This window comes from Mustelus asterias, chromosome 9, assembly GCF_964213995.1.
Source record: "Mustelus asterias chromosome 9, sMusAst1.hap1.1, whole genome shotgun sequence".
Classification (NCBI taxonomy): Eukaryota; Metazoa; Chordata; class Chondrichthyes; order Carcharhiniformes; family Triakidae; genus Mustelus; species Mustelus asterias.
The window spans coordinates 7,865,555-7,891,723 of record NC_135809.1 but is presented as its reverse complement, the minus strand read 5'-3'; the positions used below and the strand labels follow the sequence as shown (position 1 = coordinate 7,891,723).

The 26,169-nt window shown below is 44.8% G+C and overlaps 1 protein-coding gene and 1 non-coding gene across 4 annotated transcripts in view; one reads left to right on the top strand and one right to left on the bottom strand.

The window, feature by feature from the left end:
• The window catches only part of kitlga (kit ligand a), a 123,306-nt gene that overhangs the window by 18,160 nt on the left and 78,977 nt on the right, over positions 1-26,169 (top strand). The gene's annotated exons all lie outside the window — the stretch shown is intronic.
• LOC144499360 (U6atac minor spliceosomal RNA) lies at positions 15,261-15,387 on the bottom strand. Its single transcript, XR_013498833.1, has one exon. It is a non-coding gene; the product is annotated as a U6atac minor spliceosomal RNA (small nuclear RNA).

The following is a 26,169-nucleotide window of genomic DNA, read 5'->3' as shown; positions in this document are numbered from 1 at the left end:
AATTGATTTGATATCATTTTCTCTTTCAATGTTCTTTGTCTGAACAATGGTTCATAAGTTAAAACAGAGGTTGGAGTGACCAAGAGACAGTATTCCCACTCTGACACCACAAGAGTTCAGGCCCCATCCTAGGGAGTCCTGATATAGAATGTTTAAGTTTATTTAATAGTGTCACAAGTACATAGAACATAGAACATTACAGCGCAGAACAGGCCCTTCGGCCCACGATGTTGCACCGACCAGTTAAAAAAAAACTGTGACCCTCCAACCTAAACCAATTTCTTTTCGTCCATGAACCTATCTACGGATCTCTTAAACGCCCCCAAACTAGGCGCATTTACTACTGATGCTGGCAGGGCATTCCAATCCCTCACCACCCTCTGGGTAAAGAACCTACCCCTGACATCGGTTCTATAACTACCCCCCCTCAATTTAAAGCCATGCCCCCTCGTGCTGGATTTCTCCATCAGAGGAAAAAGGCTATCACTATCCACCCTATCTAAACCTCTAATCATCTTATATGTTTCAATAAGATCCCCTCTTAGCCGCCGCCTTTCCAGCGAAAACAATCCCAAATCCCTCAGCCTCTCCTCATAGGATCTCCCCTCCATACCAGACAAGTAGGCTTACATTAACACTGCAATGAAGTTACTGTGAAAATTCCCTAGTTGCCACACTCCGGTGCCTGTTCGGGTACACTGAGGGAGAATTTAGCATAGCTAACGCACCTAACCAGCACGTCTTTTGGACTGTGGGAGGAAACCGGAGCACTTGGAGGAAAACCATGCAGACACGGGGAGAACGTGCAGACCCTGCGCAGACAGTGACCCAAGCCGGGAATCGAACCCAGGTCCCTTGCACTATGAGGCAGCAGTGCTAACCACTGTGCCACCGTGCCGTCCCATAGGATGCGGGGTTAGTATTCCAGGCTTTTGGATTGCTAGTCTAGAAATGTGAGCAGTATGCTACTGTACGGCCCTATTATAATCGCAGCGCGTCTTGTTGATGGTCATAAGGTGGTTCCCAAACTTTTTTCACTGGGTCGCACTTTCAGAATAAAAATTTGCTCGCGCCACACCAAATCTTTTATTGATAAGAAATACATTCAAAAACAAAAAAAACAACTCCTAGCAGTGCTTGATTCATAACATAGAACACAACTACTTTATAATATCATGGGACATCCAGAAAGGATAAAATAATGCTTGTTTAAACCATGTTTAAATGTTTCTTTGATTGTCCTTGAATCTTCCCGCCACACTTGCCATCCTCTCTCGCCGCACCAGTGTGGCGCGCCGCACCCTTTGGGAACCACTGTCATAAGTTAATAAGAAAACTGGTATGGTTCAATGGAATGTAAACCTTTGCTCATTGGTCGATGTGTTTTGAAACATTGATTTTCTGTGTTGCCCATGGTTACAAACAATAGCTGAATCACTCTATCTGTTCGGAAGTGTCTTGTTGCCAATCCTAATGAATTCCAGATCCTAACAACCATTTGAGTGTAAACATTTCTCTTTTAAATCATTTACCAATGATTTTAAATCTATTAACTCTGTTTGGGGATAATTTGGCTCTATCCATGGGAGGTCTTGTGCTGTGGGGAGTGTCCCTGCCTTAGACCAAAAGCTCCAGTTCTGAGTCCAACCACAGGACTTGATAGTCAAGAAAGAAGTGTTCATAATTTGGGTATCACCCTGCAAATTAAAGTTTATTTATTAGTGTCACAAGTAGACTTACATGAAGTTACTGTGAAAATCCCCTAGTCGTACACTGAAGGAGAATTTAGCATGGTCAAGCACTTAACCAGCATATCTTGCGGACTGTGGAAGAAAACCGGAGCCCCCGGAGGAAACCCACGCAGACACGGGGAGAAAGTGCAGATTCCGCACAGACAGTGACCCAAGCTGGGAATTGAACCTGGGTCCCTAGCACTGTGAGGCAGTAGTGCTAACCACTGTGCCACTGTGCAGCGAACATATAGCAGGCAGTAAAAGTAGGAGGGATTCTTGGACAGTGATGTGATGCAAAGAGAGTTGAAGTGTCTGCCATAGCTCTGCATAGCTCCACACTATCGCATATACATGTTGACATGGCAACCAGGGCTCCCTGACTCAACGGCACTTAACACTCTCTCTACTACCGCCACTTTCAAACAGAGATCATTTAACAACACCAGGAAGGATGAAGATTAGAAGTAACTAGTTTCTAAGTGTTGTTAAATTATCTCAATCATTTTGGTTAATATTTTATAGTGAAATTGAAAAATTGGCTTCATCTGCACAATCAGTAAAAGGAAACAGATGTCTGCATTCCACAATGATTTTTTTTAAAAAACACACATGGAAATGGAACCTTCTGCCTTTGAAGTAATTTGTAAAAGAAATGTATGGTGGGAGTTGGGTGGTTTGGGGAAGGAGGGGGTAGTTTGGTGGCAGGGGACTTGGGGGGGGCGGGGGGGGATGGACATCTTCTGCCCGCAGTGGGTGTAAAGTCAGTGGGGCGATGGGGCACACACGTGATGTCATGAGGCCTGGCAGCTTTCAGGCACCAAACAAATTTTCCAAGGCTCCGCGCTGAAGTTGTGGTAGAGCCGGACATTGTCCAACTCCTTTGCTGAGCAGGCCTGGGCAGAGAATGGTGGGGTTGGAGGAGGTGGTGGTTGGGTTGTTGTGGAGTTATCATTGAGTCATAGAATCATAGAGTCATAGAATCTCAGAAGGAGACCATTCGACCCATCAAGTCTGCACCAACAAGAATCCCACCCAGTCCCTATTCCCGCAACCCCAATACTTACCCTGTTAATTCCCCTGATATTAGGATCAATTTATCATGGCCCATCAACCTAACCCGCACAACTTTGGACCGTGGAAGGAAACCGGAGCACCCAGAGGAAACCCACACAGACACGGGGAGAACGTGCAAACTGCACACAGACAGTGACGCGAGACCAGAATTGAACCGGGTCCCTAGCGCTGTGAGGCAGCAGTGCTAACCACTGTGCCACTGTGCTGCCCACCCACCCATTGTGGGTGAAAGGAGGAGAATCTTCAGGAGTCAATTCTGAAGAGGCTTGAGCAATGGTCAGACGGGAGCGGAGTTATTTTTATGTCACCAGCACCTTCAAAAATATCCCCGTCCGCTTGGACAAAATTTGGGCTCCTTTCCCGGGAGTGGTCCCTTTAAGGCCATGAACTGGTTCAACTGAATGGAGCTTCATCCAATGTTCCTCAAATCCAGCTACTGGTCCGAAGTCCAGCCAGTTACCTCCAACCCCTCTCTGCCTTTGTATATTTAGGCAGCCTCAGGATCGAAGACTGGTCTATATTGGCAGACAGGCCGCTCACCCAGTCACTGGCCCATCTACCAGTTGCATCAGGTCAACATTGGCCTTGTATGCCATGCCCCAAATGCCACCACCTCAATGTTCACATGCCAGGTTCCCATTTCTACAGGCAGCAGATGACGATCTTCTCCAGACTAAATACAAACACAGAAGTTGAAAGGTTTAGTCAGCCTGAAGCTTGCAGTTAATGCATAACAGACTTTCTGGGTCATAACTTTAGTTCCGGTTGCTCCCACAGAGACCTGTTTATAAATCACTCTCCTTCAGGAATCAAATTGCTGCTGTGTTAGGCTGTGCCAAAGCAACAATTTTACAAGATATTTAAGAGGTCTCTGGCTTTTCACTGTGTAATGTTGATCCAGCGGTTGCAGCACACTCAAATGAATAAAGTAAAAGTTAAAGTTTATTTATTAGTCACAAGTAAGGCTTACATTAACACTGCAATAAAGTTACTGTGAAATTTCCCTAGTTGCCACATTCTGGTGCCTTTCGGGTCAATGTACCTAACCAGCACGTCTTTCAGACTGTGGGAGGAAACCGGAGCACCCGGAGGAAACCCATGCAGACACGGGAAAATGTGCAAACTCCACAGAGACAGTGACCCAAGCCGGGAATCGAACCCAGGTCCCCAGCGCTGTGAGGCAGCAGTGCTAATCACTGCCACCGTGCTGCCCACAAATGCAAATCAATTCTAACAGCGGTGGGATTCGAACCACAGTCTCCAGAAAGACTAACATAGAACATTACAGCGCAGTACAGGCCCTTCGGCCGTTGATGTTGCGCCGACCAGTGAAACCAATCTAAAGCCCATCTAACCTACACTATTCCAATATCATCCATATGTTTATCCAATGACCATTTAAATGCCCTTAATGTTGGCGAGTCCACTACTGCTGCAGGCAGGGCATTCCACGCCCTTCCTACTCTCTGAGTAAAGACTAGAGCCTTAATCTAGTGTCTTAGACCGCTCAGCCATGCTTTTAATTTCAGATGCAAACAAAATCAAACTAATCTTCTTGGGGTAACGTTGATGCATTTTTGAGTGTCTATACCACAATATCTTTGTAGAAATGTCAAATCTGGTGGCTTAGGATTCAGTGTTGGGGTTCGGACTTGTGTTCTGTTTAAGGTTTTGTATCAGGGTGAGGGTTTTGTATCAGGGTGAGGGTTTTGTATCAGGGTTTGTATCGGGGCAATAGTTTGCATTAGGGTTAAAGATTTGTATTGGTGTCAGGGTTTTGTATTAGGTTTAGGGTTTGACATTAAGTTTTTGTGCCCTGTATTGGTGCTCGTGTTTTATATTAGGTTAAGGCTTTTCTTTTGCATTATTATTAGGGTTCAGGGTTTGTATTTACGTTAGGATTTTAGGGTTACAGTTTTGTAGCTCATGATTAGGTCGAGATGGATAGACAGGATATCTCCTTTTTTGCTCCAACTCTCTGCGTTTGTCTTCTCGTTTCACTGGTGCATGTCCCTTGCGTGTGGCTGTCACTGTTGATTGCTTCTTGGTTGTCATTGAGGTTTTCTTTTGGTAGCTTTGTTAATCCTAGACTTATGGCAATTGGAGTTGATTTTGTTCCAAGTTAAACTGAGAATTGCTATGTTTTTGTGTTTGCACTGGATGCCGCTTATTTGAGCAATGATGCCTTTAGCATTAAAGACTGGAGTTCCTGGCCATCTCAGCTGTCACTTTACAGCGGTTAGATTTTGTATCAGCATTGGAGTTTAAGTTAGGATTAGAGTCATTATTTTGTTACCACAGGGTAAGGCTGCAACATTACCCATATATTAAAGGAGACCCCTCACTGGCCAGAATCTTCCAATATAGCCCAGTCTGATTCCGGGAACCGGCTTCCAGGTAGCTGTCTGTGTTTGCGCACACCAGGGGAGCCCTTATGCCATTATGAAGATCCCAGGGCATCACCAATCCAAAGGGCACCTAATTGCCAATAATTGACTGCAACTACCTCACAGTATTTAAGAATTTAGATGAGTACTTGAAATGCCATATCATACAAGGCAAGGCATTAGGATAGGCAAGTTCCCTAATGGGATGTATCCTAGAATACTGAGGGAGGAAATTACTGGGGCCTTGTACAAAATCTTTGTATCCACTTTAGTGATAGGAGAAGTCCCAGAGGACTGGAGAATAGCCAATGTTGTTTCTTTATTTAAGAAGGGCAACCGGGATAATCCGGACAATTACAGGCCGGTGAGCCTTACATCAGTGGCAGGGAAATTATTGGAGAGGATTCTTAGGGACAGGATTTACTTACATTTGTAAAAATATGGACTAATTAGTGATAGGTAGCGTGTCTTTGTGCAGGGAAGGTCATGTCTCTCAAATTTGATTGAGTTTTTTGAGGAAGTGACAAAGATGATTAATGAGGGTAGAGCAGTGGATGTTGTCTACATGGACTTCAGCAAGGCCTTTGACAAGGTCCCTCATGGCAGGATAATACAGAAAGTGAAGTCACATGGGATCCACGGTGAGCTGGTCAGATGGATGCAGAACTGGTTCGGTCATAGAAGACAGAAAGTAGCAGTGGAAGGGTGTTTTTCTGACTGGAGGGCTGTGACCAGTGGTGTTCCACAGGGATCAGTGCTGGGACCCCTGTTGTTTGTAATATATATTTATACATATATATAGTGGATTAGAATATAGATGACCTAATTAGTAAGTTTTCAGATGACACAAAGATTGGGGGAGCTGCCAATAGTGAGGAGGATTGCCAGGGATATACAACAGGATATAGATAGGCTGCAGACTTGGGCAGAGAAATGGCAGATCAAATTTAATCCAGGCAAATGTGAGGTGATACATTTTGGAAAGTCTAATGCAGGAAGGAAGTATACGGTAAATAGCAGAATCCCTAGAAGCATTAACATACAGAGGGATCTAGGCGTACAGATCCACAGTTCCCTGAAAGTGGCAGCATAACTGGATAAGGTGGGCAAGAAGGCGTATGGCATTCTTGCCTTCATCAGTCAGGGCATAGAGTATAAAAATTAGCAAGTCATGTTGCACCTTAAACTTTAGTTAGGCCACATTTGGAATATTGCGTGTAGCTCTGGTTGCCACCCTTCCAGAAGGATGTGGAGGCTTTGGAGGGGTACAGAAAAGATTTACCAGATGTTGCCTGGTCTGGAGGGTATAAGCTATGAGGAGAGGTTGGAGAAACTTGGTTTGTTCTCACTTGAATGTTGGAGACTGAGGGGTGACCTGATAGTTTACAAAATTATCAGAGGCATGGATAGAATGGATAGTAGGTGTCTTTTTCCCAGGGTAGAAATGTCAATACTAGCGGACATAGGTTTAAGGTAATAGGGAGAAAAGTTTAAAGGAGATGTGGGAGGCAAGTTTTTTATACAGTGGGTTGTAAGTGCCTGGAATACGCTGCCAGAAGAGGTGGTAGAAGCAGATACAATAGCAACATTTAAGAGGCAACTTGACAGATATAGGAATAAGCCGGGAATAGAAGGATACATAGAGGCAAAATGTCTTTAGTTTAGAAAGGCGTCATGTGTCAGCACAGGCTTGGTGGGCCAAAGGGCCTGTTCCTGTGCTGCACTGTTCTTTGCTGCAGAGCAGTGCTGGAAAATGAGATTAGAATTGATAGGGGTTCGATGGCAGGTGCAGACACAATGGGCTGAAGGGCCTCCTTTTGTGCTGTAAAACTCAATGGGGGGAATTTTACCATCCTGCCCGCCATGGGAATCGGAGAGGGTGAGGGGTGGACCATGGGAAGGTCCGTTGATCTCAGGTGGTATTTTCCAGTTACGGGGCGAGCGGGACCAGAAAGTCCAGCTCTATGGCTCCATGACTATTTGCTTTGTCTGGCGTGCCATTCTCAACCTGCCGAAGGATAATCATTCAGAGACAGGAACATGTTGAGTTACCTAGCCAACGCACAACTCCCTTAAAGTTTCGTCCCTCCTTCTTGAGTGACTGGTCAAAGAGGTAGGTGATTCTTGGAGGAGGCAAAGAGGTTTTAGGAGGGAATTCCAGGCCTTTGAGTCGAGATAGATTCTGGCAGCTGCACGCTGGAGGGTATTTTGCATTTCGTAACGCATTCATTAACTTTTGAAAACTTTCCAAGAACCAACTCATTTTTCACAGGCAGACAACTTGAGGCAGTGAGAATGAGCCCAGCGCCAAGTCCACCTGTTCTTCTTTTACTGGGCTTCCGTGGTGAGCAGGACAACAGAGAGAAACGTGAGAGTCGTTTGGCAGTACACAACTTGAGTATTGCTGAAAAAAGGCACATGTTTTTGAAACTTTTTGCCTCGTACTTAAAAGGACAATTTGCAAGAATTCCAAATGTAAAGGGAACAAACAGACATGTTTTAAGGGGGAGGTACGGGGAAGAGGGGTGCGGGGGGTGGGTGTGTGTGTGTGCAGGGGGGAGGGGGTGTTGCTGGTGGCCGATGGATTTTGGTTCAGATTCTGAAGAAGCAACAGCTGATAAAGCTCCAGTAACGAGGAACAAGTGGACTCAGCGAGTTAATTCGCATAACCTTTTTCAGGTTGTTGAAAATAATTGTCTGCATGTGAAAAATAAGATGACCCCTGGGAAATTTTCAAAAGTTAAGCAATGTGTTATGAAATGGCGCCAGGTCAAACACGGGCAAGTCAATCTCCTGCTAATTACCGCATACCGCTCCCCCTCAGTTGATGAATCAGTACTCTAACTGCACAGGAAGATCCCAGAATGGAACACTGGTTCAAAAGACCTTCGTTTTTATTTTTTTTAAATCAAACATGGAGGAGCAGAGCCACAGAACTGCTAATTAGTTTTAATAACAACATCAATCATCTCAGCTCCAGGACATCACTGCAGGAATTCCTCAGGATAGTGTCTTAGGCCCAAACATCTTCAGCTGCTTCCATTAACCACCTTCCTTCCATCATAAGGTTTGCTGATGACTGCACAATGTTCAGCACCATTCGTGACTCCCAGCATTGCATGTCCAAACACAGCAAGAAGTGGACAATATCCAGGCTTGAGCTGACAAGTGGCAAATGATATTCATGCCACACAAGTGCCATGCAGTGACCATCTCCAACAAAAGAAAATCTAACCATTGCCTTTTGACATTCAATGGCATTGCCATCTCTGAATCCTCCACTATCAACATTCTGGGGGTTACCATTGACCAGAAATTGAACTGGACTAGACGCACAAATACTGTGATTACAAGAGCAGGTCAGGGGCTAGGAATCCAGTGGTGAGTAACACCCCTCCTGACCTCTTAAAGCCTGTCCACCATCTACGTGGCACAAGTCAGGAGTGTGATGGAATACTCTCCACTTGCCTGGATGAGTACAGTTCCAACAACACTCAAGAAGCTCAACACCATCCAGGACAAAGCTTCCTACTTAATTAGTACCCCTTCCACAAACTGTCATTCCTCCACCATCAACAAACAGCAGCAGCCATGTGTACCATCTACAAGATGCACTGCAGGAACTCGCCAAGGCTCTTTAGTCAGTACCTTCCAAACCCACGACCACTACTGTCTGGAAGGACAAGGGCAGCAAATAAATGGGAACACCATTACCTGCAAATTCCCCTCCAAGCCATTCACCATCCTGATTTGGAAATATATCGCCATTCCTTCATTGTCACTGGGTCAAAATCCTGGAACTCCATCCTTAACAGCATTGTGAGTATGCAGGGTATGCAGTGGTTCAAGGAGGCAGCTCACTACCACCTTCTCAAGGGCAACCAAGGATGAGCAATGAATGCTGGCCTCACCAATGACGCCCATGTCCTGTAAATAAACAAAAAATAATAATAAATTGCGGTTAACTTTACATTTGGTATTCTTGCAAATTGTCCTGATCAGTGCCAGGTGAAAAGCTTTGACAACATGGGCGGGATTTTACGGCCTCCCTTGCCCTGAAACTGTAAAATTCTGCCCGAGGTCAACTGCTCTTCCAATTTGTCTGCCCCTTACCTGCTCCGATTCCCGTGGCGGGCAGGCAGTAAAGTTCCGGACCATGTCTTTTTTCAACAAAACTCAAGCAATGCGAGAATCAAACTTACAGTTTGTCAGTGTGCTTCACGCTCTTGGGATGCTAGGATACATGTACGATACAGCCAACAAAATACCTTTGGTACAAGTATACCAAAAGAGAAAATGCTGTAAAATCTCAGCAGGTCTGGCAGCATCTGGAAGGAGAAAAAAGGGCTGATGTTTCGAGACCAGATGACCCATCGTCAAAACTAGTCCAGATGAGTCCAGATCTCACCAAGCTTCTTAAGACCTGGACTCATCTGAGCCACACCAAGCTTTTGCGTCCAGATGACCCCTTGTCAGCTTTGACAAAGGGTCATCTGGACCCGAAACATCAGCTCTTTTCTCTCCTTACGGATGTTGCCAGACCTGAGATTTTCCAGCGTTTTCTCTTTTGGTTTCATATTCCAGCATCCACGGTAATTTGCTTTTTTTTTTGTACAAGTGCACGTTGTCCCACAAACAGCAACGGGGAGTCGACTTATTAATCTGATTTTTGCTGGTGTTGATTGACAGATTAATGTCAGCTTGGACACAACAAAAAATCCTCTGCTCTTCTTCAAACAAAAATAGATAATGACCAGATAATCTATGTCTTAATGATGTTGATTGAGGAATAAATACATATGAGCAGGAATAGGCCACTCGGCCCCTTGAACCTGCTCTGCCCCAGATCAGAAGTGACGTTCACGAGGGGTCACGGGCTCAAGGTGAGAGGAGCGGAGTATAACTCAGATATTAGAGGGATGTTTTTTACACAGAGGGTGGTGGGGGCCTGGAATGCGCTGCCAAGTAGGGTGGTGGAGGCAGACACGCTGACATCGTTTAAGACTTACCTGGATAGTCACATGAGCAGCCTGGGAATGGAGGGATACAAACGATTGGTCTAGTTGGACCAAGGAGCGGCACAGGCTTGGAGGGCCGAAGGGCCTGTTTCCTGTGCTGTACTGTTCTTTGTTCTTTGTTCTTTGCCATTCTGTAAGATCATGGCTGATCTGATTGTAACTCAGCTCCACATTCCCACCTATCCCGATAACCTTTCATTCTCTTGCTTATCAATAATCTTAACTACCTCTGCCTTAAAAAATATTCAAAGACTCGGCTTGCACAGACCTTTAAAGAAAGGAGTTTCAAAGACTCTCGGCCCTCTGACAAAAAAACTTGTTTTACTCATTGAATTGAATTGATTTATTATTGTCACATTTATTGGGATTCAGTGAAAAGCATTGTTTCTTGCGAGCTATATGGACAACGCATACCATTCACTGAGTACATAGGGGAGAAGGAAACGATAGGGTGTAGAATATAGTGTTGCAGTCACATTTAGGGTGAGGAGAAAGATCAATTTAATATGTGATAGGTCCATTCAGAAATCTGGTGGCAGCAGGGAAGAAGGTGTTCTTGAGTTAGTTGGTCCGTGTTTTCAGACTTTGTATCTTTTTACCGACAGAAGAAGGTGGAAGAGAGTTTTTTGCAGTTTTGGTCAGAACAGGAGCCATACTAAGCTGTGATACATCCAGAAAGGATGCTTTCTATGGTACATCTGTAAAAGTTGATGAGAGTTGTAGCAGACATGCCAAATTTCTGTCTTTCATCTCTGTCTTTCTGTCATAAATGGGTGACCCCTTATTTTTAAGCAGTGACCCTGAGTTCTACATTCTCCCAAAATAAGGAACATCCTTTCCACGTCACCCTGACAAGACACCTCAGGATCTTTGTCTGTTTCAATTATTCTTCTAAACTCCAATGATACAAGTCTAGTCTGCCTAATCTTTCCTCATAAGACAACCCGCAAATTCCAGGTATTAGTCCAAGACATTAGTCAAGCTGAGTCATTTCATTTTCTGGGTAGACTTTGACCAGTCAGCCTGATGCCAGGAATCACCACTAACTTGTCATTTTAGCACAAAGCCACCTCAGTGGTATCCAGTACTCTGACGTGTGCTGCACATTGGCCTCCAGTCTCAAAGCTGATGTGCTAAGCCTGAGGTGATCTTGGGGTAATGAAAGAAAGATCTACCCATAGAGTGGCTTTCATAACCTTGGGACATCCCATTGCACTTTACAATCGATGAATTGCTATTGTGTGTAGTCACTGCTCTAATGTCGGAGTGCAGTTGCCAACTTTGGCACGGCAATCTCAACCCAGTGAAATAAGTATTGGCCAGGACACCAGGGGTGCTTTCCTGTTCTTTTTCAAACTAACACCATGAGTCATTAACATTCGACCATCAAATCTCCGATCGATGCCCTTTCTCTAGGTTTTCTTCAATTAAGACCTCCGACAAAGTTACAGCAGACAGCCCAGAGAAACTCCATGGAAATGAATGATGCCATTGATTTGTGACTGTCTTCAGCTGCTCAAGCACTGAGCTCTGCGGTTCTCGCTCTCTACCTCCCTTTCAATCAGCTTCTTAAAACCAACCATTTTTGACCAATCATTTGATCGCCTGTTTTGATGCCTCCTCATGTGGCTCAGTGCCAGATTTTGTTTGCTAACACTCCTGATGAGGTGCCTGAGGCCACTTTGCTTTGTTAAAAGAGCTGCATTGAAACAAGGCATTGTTGCTGTTGTCAGGTCGCGTCGCCTGCCCATGTTTCAAAGACACTCCCTCCGGGTCAAAGATGATTTGCTCCCAGTCCAGTTCAGTGGATCCTGTCATGGATAGGGAGAGAAGCAAATAAAAATGTCTTTATTTTTCTCATCGTCTGCCTAAGCAGAGACATTTTCATTTTTGAAATATACTGTGGTCTCTTTCCCCAAACACTCTGTGAAGTCAAATTTAAAGTGACTCGCAGCAAACTTAATTTAGGGTTAAATCAGAAGTAATTTTTATTCATATATTCAAACGAAAGAGCAACGAGAATGTGGAGGTTTTGTTGTCATCCTGGAGTCCTGCGTTTGTGTTAAAAGCAAACAAAGGGGGACAGTGGTTAGCACTGCTGCCTCACAGAGCCAGGGACCCAAGTTCGATTCCTGGCTTTGGTCACTGTCTATGTGGAGTTTGCACGTTCTCCCCGTGTCTGCGTGGGTTTCCTCCGGGTGGTCCGGTTTCCTCCCACAGTCCAAAGATGTGCTGGTTAGATACATTGACCCGAACAGGCGCCGGAATGTGGCGACTAGGGGAATTTCACAGTAACTTCATTGCAGTGTTAATGTAAGCCTTACTTGTGACTAATAAATAAATAAACTTTACTGCGGATGCTGGAATCTGAAACTAAAAGAGAAAAAGCTGGAAAATGTTTGACAAATCTTTGAGGTTTGACAAAGGGTCATCTGGACTCGAAACACCAGCTCTTTTCTCTGCTTACAGATGCTCCCAGACCTGCTGGGATTTTCCAGCATTTTCTCTTTTGGTTCCTGCTTTTGTGTTGATATGTTAACAGCAGGCTGCACTGGGAGTCCTGGAATGTAACATTAAAACTTTCTAAAGGCCAAAGGAGTTTAGCTTAGGTGATGTGGGGTTGCCCATTGACGAGTCAATTTCAGGTCAACAATCCATTTCTATGTCTCTGGCTGAAATCCTTAAGAGATAGATGGGGGCTATTAGAACCGCTGCAGGTATAATGAGTTTCAATGGCTTTCTCCCGTTGTTATGAATCCAAGCTGGGGAGACGGACCATCTGCTGCTCCCTTGTTTTATTAGTTGTAATGGGTCTACATGATGAAAGGTGTGAGATTCCAAAAAGGATGAAGGTTGAGCTTTGTCCTGTAATTACTGTTAGAAGTTTCCAAAATTATAACCAACTTGCAATTCATGTGACCCGCAGCAGCCATTTTTGGTCCATCTTTAAATAAGCAGAAAGTAGAGTTTGATTTACACCGTTTATAATCTCTTTCGTGTCTTATAGACATGACAGTTCTAAGATGACTAATAAGTCCAATATGAGATCTATAGACTCTGTCATGTGCCGGGCAAGTGATGCTTGAAAGTTGGGCAGGTGGGTTGTTTGGAGTTTCATTCACTTTCTCTGATACCTTGACTTCCCAATGAAGTCTCTCAGTGTGTTTGGCATCTTCGTGGACGACGCTTCTCCATTTTGATCAGTCAAAGGCCAGTGTCTCCCATGAGTCAGCGAGGATGTTTGACCTCATCTGAGATTCTTTGAGCACTTCTCTAAAGCATTTCCTTTGCCCCCCTGGGAGTCTCCTGCCACGATCGAGTTCTGAGTAGAGCAGTTACTTCAGGAGTCTGGTATCAGGTATCCAAACATCATGTCCCACCCAGAGGAGCTGGTTTTGAGTGATTAGCGCCTTGAAGTTGGACAGGTTGGCTTGGGAAAGGACACTGCTGTTAGATCGCTTTCCTTGCCACCGGATTTGGAAGATCTTGCAAAGGCACTGCAGGTAGTGTTTCTCCAGTGCTTTGAGGTGCCAGCTGTAGGGTGTCCAAGTCTCTGAAATATATTGGAGCATGGGGATCACTGCTGCCCAGTAAACTATGACCTTCTTCTCAGGTCCTGTCCCCCAAATGCTCTTTTCCTCATTTGGATGAAGGTTGAGCTGGAAAATTGGAGGCAATGATGAATTTTGTCATCTATGCTGAGATCATGTAGAACAATGCACAGTGTGCCTCAGGTTGCACAGCAGAAATACAGACTTGAGATGTCATGCAAAGGCTTGATATCTGTTACTGCCCTGGAATCCACTTGAGGTGTTTTCTGTGTATAACCAGGCCAAATATTTAGATGTATGCATTGCTCACAGAGATACTGATCAAATCAGATCAGGAAATCATAAAGTTACTCAGCCCGTGTTATGAGCACAAATAGCTTAACTTTCCTTCAGTGACTAGCTGGTTTCTGTTAAGCATTTTAGACAGATACACACGCTGTTAAAAGCTTAAGTGAATAGAGATATTTTGAAGTTTGATGTAAGTAATCTCTTGACAGGAAGCCATGCAGGAAAATCAGGCAGGGGGAATTCACATGGGAATACGCATCAAACCAGCTTCGATATAGGGCGGCACGGTGGTCGGACGGCACGGTAGCACGGTGGTTAACACTGCTGCTTCACAGCTCCAGGGACCTGGGTTCGATTCCCGGCTTGGGTCAGTGTCTGTGTGGAGTTTGCACATTCTCCTCGTGTCTGCGTGGGTTTCCTCCGGGTGCTCCGGTTTCCTCCCACAGTCCAAAGATGTGCGGGTTAGGTTGATTGGCCATGGTAAAAAAAAAAATTGTCCTTAGTGTCCTGAGATGCGTAGGTTAGAGGGATTAGTGGGGAAATCTGTAGGGATATGGGGGTAGGGCCTGGGTGGGATTGTGGTCGGTGCAGACTCGATGGGCCGAATGGCCTCTTTCTGTACTGTAGGGTTTCTATGTTTCTATATGTGGTCCTTTCCATTTGATTTTTCACGTTGTACGCCATTTTAGGCATTTATTTTCGCACACAATGAAAGAACTTGCATTTATATAGCAGCTTTCAGAACCCCAGAATGTCCCAAAGAGCTTTGCAACATATAACTACTATTTGAAGAGGAATCACTGTCTTAGTGTATAGAATTTAGCCAACAGTTTGCACACAGCAAGATCCCATAAACAGCAGTGTGATCCATAGAATCCATAAACGATTCATAGAATCCCTACAGTGCAGAAGAAGGCCATTTGACCCATCGAGTCTACACCGACCACAATCCCACCCAGGCCCTATTCCCGTAATCCCATATATTTACCCTGCTAATCCCCCTGACACTACGGGGCAATTTAGCATGGCCAATCCACATAACCAGCACATCTTTGGAGTGTGGGAGGAAACTGGAGCACCCGGAGGAAATCCACGCAGACATAGGGAGAACGTGCAAACTCCATACAGTGACCTGAGGCCGGAATTGAACCTGGGTTCCTGGTGCTGTGAGGCAGCAGTGCTAACCACTGTGCTACCGTGCTGCCCCTTTTTAAAACATGGTTAGATGCCACTAAGTAGATGGCAATGCCTTAACCATTTGTATGTTGTAAGGCCATTAGCACCCCTTCCAACCTTAACAAGGGGAGTGCAAACCTTCTCTCCTTTCATATAACACTGATACCGCTGGTGGTGTAGACAGTCTGGGTGGAGTTTTCCCACCCCGTCTGCGGCGGGTTTGATGGCTGGCGAGAGAGGAGAATCTAGGGAGAGCCGAAGGCTGGGATTCTCCAGGCTTGCATGCCACTGCTGTCAGTGAGAACAGAGAATTTGGCACTCAGCCAAAATCTCCATTCACAGCAGCGGGACTGGAGAATCCCGGCTGCGAGCGAGGTCGGAGAATTCCAGCTGAAAAGTTGGAAACTTGCCAGTGTAAAAACAGTTTGAAATTCTCCCAATGGCGGGTTAGTGGGGTGACAGGGGGGGGTTCTCCAGCTGCCTGGAGCATTTCATGAATGCTCATTAAAACAGCTGCTTGCCAAAATCCCATCAGGCCTTCCAATCTCCCGAATCTCGGCATGCTCTCCAACCTTGCATCGTGCCAGCGGGGAAATCACATCAGTCTCAAACACGTTTGAAAAAGAGTGATGTACACAAGGCAGACCTCAGTTCATCGAGGTGAGTACTACATATATAGCCCTAGCTGCCATAGTGCTGCACTGCTCCTGTTGTGCTGAACCCCACTCTGCTGGGGCAGACACAAGGGGGAAATGGGGAATGAAGGCTGCACAAGGGTGAGGGGGCACAGTGCCCTCCAAACCTGTGCAGCCACGTATCTCCCTTAGACCGCTCAATCGCAGTTTCCCTTTCGGCACCCGTTAACCATTGTTGGCTTCAATGTTTTTGTTTCATGGAGAAGGTAAACGTGTGACTGGGTCCAGGACTTAATGCTGCATTTCTCCGAGTCCTCATTCAAAGGAGAGAGAGGTGTCGGCATGTGCAGCTCCAGCAGGTGGCACGGCCTGGGGGACATGGCCAGGGGCAGGAGGACGAGGAGGAGAGACCCAGACAATGGCGGCAACTCGCCACTCTGAGGGTTGGTCGTCAAAGACTCTCCTACTTACAGAGGTGTGAGAGGCAGTGTCGGCCATGGCTGTGATTGCCCAAGACGTGGTTCATCATATTTGCTATGTGAAGACGTGATGTCATGTTTGGTTGGAGACTTCCCCCTTCCAGTGGCTTTGAAGGTGACCACAGCACTCAAGTTCTTTGCCGTTGGGTCTTTTTAGGGCTCAACAGGGGAACTGTGCAGCATCTCTCAGTCTGCAACACATTGCTACGTAAAGGAGGTCACCAATCTCCTTTACAGGAAGATGCATCATATCAGGTTTGCTCTGGATGAGGAGAGCCAGGCTCTGATATTCACCAGCTGCACTGCTACCTCTGGCTTCCCAAGAGCAATTGACTGCACCCATGTGGCTATACAGGCTCCATGGCAGTAGCCCCTAATATATATGAGCCACAAGGGCTACCATTCCATCAACTACAACTGGTCTCTGACCATCTCAAGCACATTCTGCATGTATGTGCCTGGGAGTTGCCATGACTGCTACATTTTCATCCCTCTCAGGTGTCTGGGATTTTCTCAGGGACAGAAGCCGGCAGGGATGGTTGCTAAGGGATAATTTCTTCCCACCTAAACACTGGCTGATGCCTGCGGGCGATGGACTCGAGTCTCGAGCCGAGGAGAGGTACACCGCTGCTCACTGCTCCACACGCTCCCTCAAAGAGCAGACCATTGGACTGCTGAAGATGCAGTTCAGATGCTTGGACCACTCCGATGTCTCTCTGCAATACACACCGGAGAGGGGTTCCCACATGATCGCAGTTTGCTGTGGCTTTCCCAATCTGGCTATGCAAGAGGTGAGACCCTGCCGGAGAGTGAACTGGAGGAGGAGGAGAGCGCATCGGAAGATGAAGATGAAGAGGTGTCGGAAGCTCAGGGTGCTGCTGAGGGACAGTATGAGCGCACTGATGTCATGGAGGAAGGAAGACATGGGAGATGTGCCTGCAATAGATCTGATAGGCTACAGGAAGAGTAAAATTAAATCCGGCTATTTCAGAGTACACTTGCCTCACTGTCAGGACTTGATGAAGTGGTAGAACTGTGATTTGATTCGATTTATTATTGTCACATATATTAGCATAAAGTGAAAAGTATTGTTTCTTGCGTGCTATACAGACAAAGCATACCGTTCATAGAGAAAGAAAAGAGACAGTGCAGAATGTAGTGTTCCAATCTTTTATTCATTCATGGGACATGGGCGTCGCTGGCTGGCCAGCATTTATTGTCCATCCCTAGTTGCCCTTGGAACTGAGTTGCTTGTTCAGCCATTTCAGAGAGCAGGTGAGACTCAACCACATTGGCTGCGGCTCTGGAGTCACATGTAGGGCAGGTAAGGACGGCAGATTTCCTTCCCTAATGGACATTAGTGATGCAGATGAGTTCTCTAAACCCCAGTAATAGTTAGGGTGTAGAGAAAGATCAACCTAATATAAGATAGGTCCTTTCAAAGTCTGATGGCAGCAGAGAAGAAGCTGTTCTTGAGTAAATTGGTACGTGTCCTCAGATTTTTGTATCTTTTTCTCCACGGAAGAAGATGGAAAGGAGAATGTCCGGGGTGCTTGAGGTCCTTAGTTATGCTGGCTGCTTTTCCGAGGCAGCGGGAAGTGTAGACAGTGTAAATAGATGAGAAGCTGGTTTGAGTGATGGACATTATTTAACAAAACTGCATTGGCTTTCTCCTGCGTTAAGGAAAGAAAATGAGGTTTTGTTAAATAATGGAAAGACTAAAGAATGAGGAAGTGTAAGTATTAAGTTGAGTGCGACGAATGATTCTTCAGGGTAATAGTGCATGCGTTACACTTAAATGTCACTGCAACTGGAAACTCCCAACCTTTGATTGATGAAGGGTGGGGTTGAGGTTGGCTGAAGGATCGGGGTTCGGGAATGGGGTGTAGTTTAGATCAACTGCTCATTGTCTTAGAAATTCATGACACAATTTCAAATACCTGATATATTTATTTTCCATTTTCGAGTCCTAGGTAAAAACCTGTACTATTCAGACTGATTCTGGACATCTCCTAGAATCATTCTGTCTGTTCACTGAATGGTTGTGTTTAGATTACTTATCTATCTATCTGTCTGTATCTTTCTATCCAACTATTTATCTATCTACCTCTACTTTCTCAGGAGGGTAAGGAAATTTGGTATGTCAGCTACGACTCTCACCAACTTTTAACAATGCACCATAGAAAGCATTTTTTCTGATTGTATCACAGCTTGGTATGGCTTCTGCTCTGCCCAAGACTGCAAGAAACTACAAAGGGTCATGAACATTGTTTTATTTATGTCTCGGCTCACGATGTGACTTCTCCTGCGTTAAGGAAAGAAAATGTCACATAGTGAGCGGAGACATAAATAAAACAATGTTCATGACCCTTTGTAGTTTCTTGCAGTCTTGGGCAGAGCAGAAGCCATACCAAGCTGTGATACAATCAGAAAAAATGCTTTCTATGGTGCATTGTTAAAAGTTGGTGAGAGTCGTAGCTGACATGCCAAATTTCCTTAGCCTCCTGAGAAAGTAGAGATAGATAGATAACTAGATGGATAGAAAGATACAGACAGATAGATAGATAAGTAATCTAAACACAACCATTCAGTGGACAGACAGAATGATTCTAGGAGATGTCCAGAATCAGTCTGAATAGTACAGGTTTTTACCTAGGACTCGAAAATGGAAAATAAATATATCAGGTATTTGAAATTGTGTCATGAATTTCTAAGACAATGAGCAGTTGATCTAAACTACACCCGATTCCCGAACCCCGATCCTTCAGCCAACCTCAACCCCACCCTTCATCAATCAAAGGTTGGGAGTTTCCAGTTGCAGTGACATTTAAGAATCATTCGTAGCACTCAACTTAATGCTTACACTTCTTCATTCTTTAGTCTTTCCATTATTTAACAAAACCTCATTTTCTTTCCTTAACGCAGGAGAAAGCCAATGTCACATAGTGAGCGGAGACATAAATAAAACAATGTTTATCTCATACTCTCCACTGCTGTTGGTGTTTCACTGGCTGCTGAGATTGCCAATGATTCTTTTATTTGGCCAGCGTGTATAACTCCTGAGAACTGAACCATTTAGAAGATGAACTATTGTTTGATGAATTCACAGAAATAAATTCTTCACTTCAAAATTCTGCTTGAAAGTAACAATGAGTTGGAGAAAATCCGAGCAAAATCAATGCGGTCATTTATTTTGCAAATCAAGTAGACTTTTGAATGATTCCCAGTCCTACTGTAGGCAAGCATGCTATAGGAAACAAAACATTGAGATAACAATTAACTTCACTTAACCCCAACTAACCTTATTCAGAAGTGGGTATAGATTTGCTGGCATGGCTGTGCCTGTCAAAACCTGTTTTAGAAATGTTCCTCCGAGAAGTCAAGGAGAAATGGAAGGGTAATTATGAGGAAAGCACATTGAATGCAAAGTGTCCCCAAATCTACTTCGACAAAATGTAAATGTTGTTCAGATAGCGTTTGTGCTCATCTAACCCTTTGCTGCTACCTATATCCCAAGTCCCGATCACCCATAATGTTACAGATCAACATTGGATCCTGGGAGACCAGAAACCGTAAGACATAGGAGCAGAAATTGGCCATTCGGCTACAGCAACTCAAACACTGGGTGCCAGAGCTTGAGTAGCAACTGGCATCACTGTAGTGCATCCGTGAGGCATCAGCTATGTGAATGTTTCAGGAGATGGCTGCGCCAGAACCTAAGAATGGGGACAATGCAGACATTGTAGTTAAAGAGAAGAAGCGTGAAATATTGGATGGGATAACCAAGGTGAGATAGAAAATCTGAAGAGGTTTAAGCATCCTTGAAAGTGGACAAATCACCAGACCGGAAGAAATGTGTTGCAGGCTGCTAAGGGAAGCAAGGGAGGAAATAGTTAGTGGAGGCTCTGGCCATCATTTTCCATTGACACTGGCCTAGTAATCCAGAAGCCCAGGCTAATGCTATGGGGCATGCATTCAGAATTTAACTTCAGTTGGTAAATATGGAATTTAAAACGAAGTCTTGGTAATAGTGAACATGAAACCATTGTCAATTGTTGTAAAAAATCCATCTGGTTCACTAATGTCCTTTTATGAAAGGAAATCTGTCATCCTTACCCGCTCTGGCCTACATGTGACTCCAGGCTCCCAGCAACGTGGTTGACTCTTAACTGCCCTGTGAAATTATCAAGTGAGACACTCAGTTCAAGGGTACTGAGGGCCTGGAGGACTACTCCGATTCCACCATTGTTTAAAAATGAATATTCTGAGTCATTACAGGTCAGTCAACCTAACCTTGGTGGTGGGCAAATTATTGGAAAATGTCTGAGGTATTCTGAGTAAAAATCATCATTCAGAAAGGCACAGATTATTCAAGGGAAGTCAGTGTGAGTTTTGTTCAGGTATTGGTATTGTCTGAGTAATTTGTTTGAACTTTTAGAGGAGGTAACGAGAAGGATCGATGATGGTAGTGTGGTTGATGTAGTCTATATGGAATTTAGTGAGGCTATTGACAAGGTCATACATGGCAGACAAAGTCAGAAAAGTAAGAGCCCATGTGATCTAGGCAATGGCAAGTTGGGTGCAAAGTTGCCTCATTGACAGGAGGCAAAGGGTAATGGTCGATGGGTGTTTTATGTGATTAGAAGGCTGTGGTTGCCCTTCCTTTTCCCTTCATGGGAATATGCCTACTCTGTATCTGAATGATTTCTTCTTTATTCAATTATTGTTTTGCCTTTTGATTTCAACCCACCTGGACCATATCACTTTTCAACCCACTGAAGTTAACCCTCTTCCAGTTAAATAATTTTATGATTGATTATTCCTTCTCCTTTCCTGTAACTATTCTGAATTTGATGATATTTATGATCAGCGTTCCCTAAATGCTCCCCACTGAAACATCCTCCACTTGCCCTAATTCATTCCCCAGAATTAGATCCAGCACTGATTTCTCCCTCATTAGACTGGAAACACCGTGATCAAGAAAGTTCACTTATACACATTTCAAGAATTCCTCCTGCTCTTTGCACTGTACACTGCTACTTTCCCAGTCTACATTCATAGAATCACAGAATCCCTACAGTGCAGAAGGAGGCCATTGGGCCCTTTAAGTCTGCACCGACTCTCCGAAGCAGCATCCCATCCAGGCCCTATCTCTGTAACCCCACATATTTTATCCTGCTAATCCCCGTAACCTACATATCTTTGGACACTATGGGGCAATTTACCATAGCCAATCCACCTAACCTGAACATCTTTGGAGTGTGGGAGGAAACCCACGCAGACATGGGGAGAATGTGCAAACTCCACACGTGCAAACCCAACACCAGAATTGACCCCAGGTCCCTGGCGCTATGAGGCAACAGTGCTAACCATTTTGCCGCTCTGTGCCGCTCCAATTCAGATAATTGAATTCTTCTATTATCATTAATTTATTGTTCTTTTACCTTTATGTAATTACCTGCATTGTAAAAAGTGCTATAAATATACCACAGTCTGCCGCTTTAAGGGTAAAAGGTTAACATTTTGGGTATGGGTACTTCTTGAGGGCATGTTTCGGTGGGGTTGTCCACTAATATACAGGTTAAAATAATTCTTCTGCTGCCTGGCAAGCTCCATTGCAAAGCTGTTGACATCTACTTCAAATCAAACGATGGCTGGAAACCAAGAGTGGAAAGTATTTGAACCAAAGCTTGTTTTAAAAATGATAAAGTGGATGATCCTGGGAACTGTATTCCAGAGAGAGATTGGCTTGCCAGCTGTAAATCTCAGGAAAGCTCACTTAATGCAAGTCATGTTCTTGAATTAAGCTATCATAAAACGTTGCTAAGTGATATACAACTAATGATCAGAAATGCAAGCAGATAGCAGGCTTTTATTATTCTAAGCATTAGTCAGAAAGCATTAGTTTCCCAAATGGAGGCTTTAAATATTTGGCCTCAAATGATAATCTGCCTTGTCCGGATTGGCCAGTTTTTTGCCAATTTTTGGATGAGTTGCCAATCAAAATGTCCAACCAGTTGTTGTTGTTGTTGTGGTCATCCTGCCCTCTTGCCCATCCTCCATTTTGCTTGCTTCACTGTTGGTGGCCCTGCATTCATCTACCAAGGCCCTAAGAACTGGAATTATCTCCCAAAAGCTCTCTGCCTCTCCTTCATCCTCTCCTGAAAGCTTGCCTCTTCATCCAAACCTTTGGTCACCTGTTTAATGTGGCCCTGTCCTTGTGTGACATAGAAACATAGAAGATAGGAGCAGGAGGAGGCCATTTGAGCCTGCTCCTCCATTCACCACGATCATGGCTGATCATCCAACGCCTCATCCTGCTTTCTCCCCATAACCTTTGATCCCGTTCGCCCCAGTGCTACATCTAGCCGCCTCTTGAATACATTCAATGACTTCGAGTCAAACTCTATTCACAATATATATTAATGATTTAGACTATTTACAATGTATATTAATGATTTAGATGAGGGAACTGAATGTAATAACTACAAATTTGTAGACACAAAGCTGGGTTGGAGGGTGAACTGTGAGGAGGATGCAGAGACGCTTCAGCGTGATTTGGACAGGCTGAGTGAGTGGGCAAATGCATGGCAGATGTGGTATAATATGGATAAATGTGAGGTTATCCATTTGGTAGCAAAAACAGGAAGACAGATTATTATTTGAATGGCTATAAATGTACAACGATTCCTGGGTGTCCAACAATTCCTGGGTGGTGAAGAAGGCAAATGATATGTTGGCCTTCAAAGCGAGACAATTTGAATACAGGAGCAGGGATGTCTTGCTGCAATTATGATGTGGAGATGCCGGCGTTGGACTGGGGTAAACACAGTAAGAAGTTTAACAACACCAGGTTAAAGTCCAACAGGTTTATTTGGTAGCAAAAGCCACTAGCTTTCGGAACAGGCTGTTCCTTCTTCAGGTTGGACTCCCATCCACCTGATGAAGGAACAGCCTGTTCCGAAAGCTAGTTGCTTTTGCTACCAAATAAACCTGTTGGACTTTAACCTGGTGTTGTTAGGAGAGTCTAGAATCAGGGTTACAGTCTGAGGATACAAGGTAAATCATTTAGAACTGAGATGAGGAGGAATTTCCTCACTCAGAGTCTATGGAATTCTTTACCATGGAAAGCAGTAGAGGCCAAAACATTGAATGTTTTCAAGAAGGAGTTAGATATAGCTGTTTGGGCTAAATGAATCAAAGGATATGAGGGGAAAGCAGGAACAGGTTAGTGAGTTGGGTGATCAGCCATGATCATGATGAGTGGCAGAGCAGGCTCAAGGGGCCGAATGGCCTACTCCTGCTCCTATTTTCTATGTTTCTGCTTAATAACGCACCCATGAAGCAATTTTGGACGCTTTACTATGTTAATGGTGTTATATAAATGCAAGTTGTAGTTGTTGTTAAGCAGCAGCTGGATGCTGAACCTTGGAATGTAGAGAATGATGTGGTTGAGGAGATGGGAGAAGAGGCAGAGCCAATGGACATGATAGCTTGTCTGTTCAGCTGAAATGACAATGTGGAGTGAGTTTTTCTTGCATCCACCCTCTGAGCTGACAGGAATGGGAAGCAACTGCAAGGGAAATATAAATAAATAAAAACAAATTAATTGTGGAGTGGATTTTCTGCAGAGTGTGGCCTGTGATATTCATAGATCATAGAATCCCTGCAGTGCAGAAGGAGGCCATTCGGCCCATCAAGTCTGCACCGACCACAACCGCACCCAGGCCCTATCCCCATAACCCCATGTATTTACCCTAGCTAGTCCCCCTGACACGAAGGGGCAATTTAGCATGGCCAATCCACCTCACCCACACATCTTTGGACTGTGGGAGGAAACCGGAGCACCCAGAGAAAAACCACGCAGACACAGGGAGAACATGCAAACTGCATACAGACAGGGACCCAAGCTGGGAATTGAACCCAAATCCCTGGCGCTGTGAAGCAGCAGTGCTAACCACTGCACCACAGGGAGGAACTATATACCTGACTGTGGGCATTTGGCTCTTGTACTGAGAAGAAACTTCTTTTTTTTTGGCATACGTTGAATTTTTGCAATGCTTAATGCAACTTGGTAATGTTGTAAAGTGGTCCTCGGGGAGTGGGGGGGTGGTGGTGGGCGGAAGAGACAAACAAACTTAGGAAGAGAGGAAAAGATGCAAGAATCGTTGTGAACCAGCAACACATTTGATGTGGGAAATGGAGAGGTATTCCAGGTATTTATGATAACGAAGAATTTGTCCTAATAAAGTTGTCATAAAGGCTATGTCAGTATGTAAGCATTGATAAAGGAAACAGCCAGTGTAGACTTGAAGTGAATGGCCTTCTGCACTGTAAAGATTCTATCTGAAAAAACAAATGTACCTTCAAAACGGCAAGGAAAATTTTAAGGACAAGATCTGAAGAATTTCAAATCAGTTATTAACAGCAAGAATATTTCCGAGGCAGTCAAGGTGGCACTTAGATCTTACCAACTCTGGTGGAGCATAGCATCATCTCAGAGTCAAATCTTAAAGGATTCAATTATGTAACGTGACAATTGAGTGGTAGATATGACAGGAAATATCACAACTATCATGCTTTAAAAACTGATCCATGCTGCCCCTCAGACCCATATGCATTTTATAAATGTCAAAGCTTAAAATCAAAGAATAGGGCAGGCAAGAAATATTTCACAACAGGAGTAACAAACAATGCAATTTCATAGAATCCCTACAGTGCAGAATAGGTCATTCAGCCCATCGAGTTTGCACTGACTCTCTGACAGAGTATTTTACCCAGGCCCTCTCCGCCAGCCCATCCCAGTAACCTCACACATTTACCATGGTGAATCCATCCAACCTATATATCTTTGAACTGTGGGAGGAAGCTGAAGCACCCGGGGGAAACCCACGCAGACACGGGGAGAACGTGCAAACTCCACACAGACCGGAAACTCCAAGGCCGGAATTGAACCCGGGTCCCTGGCGTTCTGAGGCAGCTGTGCTCATCATACTGTGACCATGCTGCCCTTATTTGGTGAGTGGTTGCATGTACTAAAGTTGCTTTAAACCTATTACTTTGACCAAGCTTTTGGCCACCTGCCTTAATACCTCCTTGTGTGGAACAGCTTTAAGTATTTGCCTGACAATGCCCTCGTGAAGCACATTGAGACTTTTTGGTATGTTTAAGGTGCTATATAAAGTCAATTGTGTCCAAGAATTTAACCATGTCAGATATAGACAAATGAGGATCTGTTTGGCTGTCTCCTGTGTCGTGCCTGGTATATTGTATGCACACAGTAAGTTGCAGTTGTTTTATTAAAACTATTAGTGGACCTCCTGCGGTGATGCTGTCACTCAGTTGAAAGACCGACGTAGCGATTCTTACACCATTTTAAAAATGCATGCTTGAGGTCTCAACCTCACCGCACGCTGCCTTCGAAGCGGCTGCGGGGGTGATGAGACGGTCGCACACCTCCTTGTGGAATGTGCCTTTGCAAAGAAGGTCTGGAGTGAGATGCAGTGGTATTTGTCGCGGTTCGTCCTGAGCAGCTCGGTGACGCAGGACTCTGTGCTCTACGGGCTGTTTCCGGGGACGCACACCGAGACAAATATCAACTGCTGCTGGAGGGTCATCAACTCGGTGAAGGACGCACTTTGGTCCGCCCGAAACTTGCTGATCTTCCAGCTGAAAGAATTGTCCTCGACCGAGTGTTGCAGACTGGCACATTCCAAGGTCCAGGACTAAGTGCTCAGGGACGCGCTCAAGCTTGGGGCAGCCGCCGCAAAGGCACAAAGGGGAAAGGCCACCGTGTAAAGCCTTTCAACCGAGGCAGACTGAGGGCCC